A 3,070-nucleotide genomic window follows, 5' to 3' on the forward strand; every position below is an offset into this window, starting at 1 on the left:
CTTTCATATCAATTAACTACACACACATTACACAATGATGTAGGGACTCTGGTCATCTGTCCCCTACCCCATCCATGGTGGGGGGAACCAGGGTGGGGGGGGGAGACATCCTATATGTGCTATCATCCACCTCAGTAGAACATCAACACTCACCTGAGCACAGGTGACAGCATGAAACGCTTTACATGTGTGATGGGTGACACCTGTAGGGTGTGGCTCTTCCATTAAGGCCCCTTTAAATAGGAGTGGGCGGGGCTGCCCAGCAGTGCCAGATTCTTGTGGGTGGCCAGGTTGACTGCTGGGCCCACGCTGTTTGTGCAGCAGCTGTGAGCCACTGGGGTAAAATTGTTTTTTGTTAACCATGTTTGTTTTTCTATTATTGTTTTTTAAATATTTTGAATGTATGTATTTTATGACAGGGCTGCAGTATCTGAAGGTAGACCTACAGGGTAAATGACTGAGTGTGGGTCCTCGATACCACAGGTATGGGGTATTTTATTGCTTTTGATGTTTTAAAGAACTGGGTATTTTAACAACTGATTGTTTTTATTGTTTTTATTCCCCAGTCATCATACCGCTACCTGCTGTCCTTCTTATATTGTGTTTTTAGTATTTTTACTCCAGTTCGTCTGCAAGACGCAGACTAACTGCTTTTACATTTTTTTTTTATTTTTATTTGTGGTCACTTCCGGGTCTGTAATTTCTGTTTGCCAGCCGATTAGTTTTTAGCATGTGCATGTGTGTATTGTCTGTCATTTTATAAGTTTTTACCTTTTTATCCTTTTAAACTGTTTGCAGTGCTTGCAGCAAGTTGCTGCCTTAAATGCATGTTTTATCTCGGCTCAGGACAACAGTTGAACATTTTAAAGACCAGGAGTGCTGTAACAATAAATATTGTCAATTTATTTGAACACGCCTGCCTCCCATGTTTTTATGGTGCCACTTGCAACATTTGGCGTTGTTTGGCTAAAAAAACCCGTGAAGTGACCTGGTTTTATAGTTTGTTTGGAGGACAGCAGGAGCGGCAGAGTGAGGCCTCTCGCCGGTGACAAACCTGGTGTATGAACATGGATACGTCCGGCAGCAGCGGCGCTCTGGAGGAGGACAGACAGCAAACCATGTCGCAGCGGATACGAGAGCTGGAAAACGAACTGGCAGCTTTAAAAGCATCGGCTGCGGACTCGGAAAGGCCGTCCACCTCGTTTGGAGCAACAGGTGGAGCCGTGCTGAGGCACACAGACTCTGTGGTTTATGTGCAGCAGGATCGGAAAATGCCGCCGTTTTCTGGCAGACTGGACGCCGTGGACGCGCTGCGTCCAGCTGTCATTCTTCTATTAAAACGGAGAATATTGTCCCCCAGACCCAATCCCAAAAACCATTGGAAACGTCTGCCAGCCTGGAGAGCCAGACTTTTCATGTCCCTGCGGGCAGTTTATGTTATGTGCCGGTTACCTNCTTTGGTGAGTGACTCATTAAAACTCGAGTCAGTAAAAGGAATCGTAATTCCCATCACTAGTGGACGCGCTGTCACTGGACGAATGGATCGAGCAGATGAGAGACTTCTCCCAGACCAGAGGCCGCACAGAAAAAGAACGGGCGCAGATTGTCTACGACCATCTAGAGGGCGCCGCTCGGACTGAGATCAAGTATTTGCCATCAACTCAAAGAGAACGCGCTGAATGTATTTTTGCTGTGCTGAGGGAGGTGTATGGTTGCATGCACACTCGATTATCATTACAGCGCAGGTTTTACAACCGTAGACAACTGGATGGTGAGTCGATGCTTGATTATTCCCATGCCTTAATGGAGTTGTCAGATCAAGTTGTGAAAACGGATGCACAGATTTCTGTAAGAGATTTACGTGACCAATTCTGTGATGGCGTGAGAGATCAGACTCTGAGAATAAGGCTGAGAGATTTGGTACATGCTAACCCACATTCTACAATTCGTGATGTTCGAGGTGAAGCCATAAAATGGATGGCCCAGTATGAGAACCAGCCCGTTAAATCAAAATGTAACCCAGTCTTAAACGAACTCTCTGCCTCCTGTGAAAGTGCTGTGTCTCGTTCTTCTGAATACAGTGAATTAGTTTCTTTGTTAAAGGCACAGCAAACACAGTTAGAATTGGTCATGAAGACACTAACCCCAAATGACGAACCTCCCTCCAGAGCACGCAGCTTTCGGCCCCGGAGAACAATTGATGGGAAGCCAATTTGTTATAGGTGCAATCAAAGTGGGCATATTGCACGAAACTGTCGTTCGTCTATTAAAACGGAGAATATTGTCCCCCAGGCCCAATCCCAAAAACCATTGGAAACGTCTGCCAGCCTGGAGAGCCAGACATTGGGGGAAGGCTCCGGTAAAATTACTAATGCAGGGAATTGCAACCTAATTGGTGAGTGCTTGGAAGGGGAGGTCGATTTTTCTGGGATTAGGGTCAATTACCTTTTGGATAGTGGCTCGATGGTTACAACCATAACAGAGAGTTTNAACAGTTTTCTCCATTTGTCCTTTTTCTCTGTAAGATGAGTTTCTCCATCTCTTCTTCACATGGCGTCTTCATCACTGTTCTCTGCATGTGGTTCATTCTGGAGAAACACAATAAAGAGAAAATAAGACTTTTGTTGTGGTTTAGAGGCAAAAGTCAAATGTTTTTGTCTCTAACTATAGCACACACTTCAATCAATAGATATGAACCCAAATGGATGAAATGTCTTACCTGTAAGAATGTAGACAAGATCTATCATCACTTGGTCATCCTCAACAAACTTGCAGGTGAACTTTTTGCTGTTTCCACTCGGACGTTTTACAGTCAGAACAGAAACACACTGTTTGTGCGGGTTAACTTCAAACTCTGCATTTTTACCAGACAGTTCAGTTCCTGTTTCATCCATCCAGATGAGGCGGCCTGGACTACAATCATCAAGTTCTCTAAAACTCTTTAGAGAACATGTTAGGTCGACTCGTTCAGCAACATCTGATGGAGATGAAGAAACTAAAAAAAAAAAACATTAGACATTATCTTAACATAATTTCATTCTTTTGCTCCTAATTTAACATTTACTAAACA

General features: G+C 44.2%; 1 long non-coding RNA gene across 1 annotated transcript; it reads left to right on the forward strand.

Annotated features, from left to right (window-relative positions):
* Positions 1–112: 112 nt before the first annotated feature.
* Positions 113–913, forward strand: LOC118598452. Its single transcript, XR_004947530.1, has 2 exons — positions 113–339; positions 420–913. It is a non-coding gene; the product is annotated as an uncharacterized LOC118598452 (long non-coding RNA).
* Positions 914–3,070: the final 2,157 nt, after the last annotated feature.

Source organism: Oryzias melastigma, unplaced genomic scaffold, assembly GCF_002922805.2.
Source record: "Oryzias melastigma strain HK-1 unplaced genomic scaffold, ASM292280v2 sc00652, whole genome shotgun sequence".
NCBI lineage: Eukaryota > Metazoa > Chordata > Actinopteri > Beloniformes > Adrianichthyidae > Oryzias > Oryzias melastigma.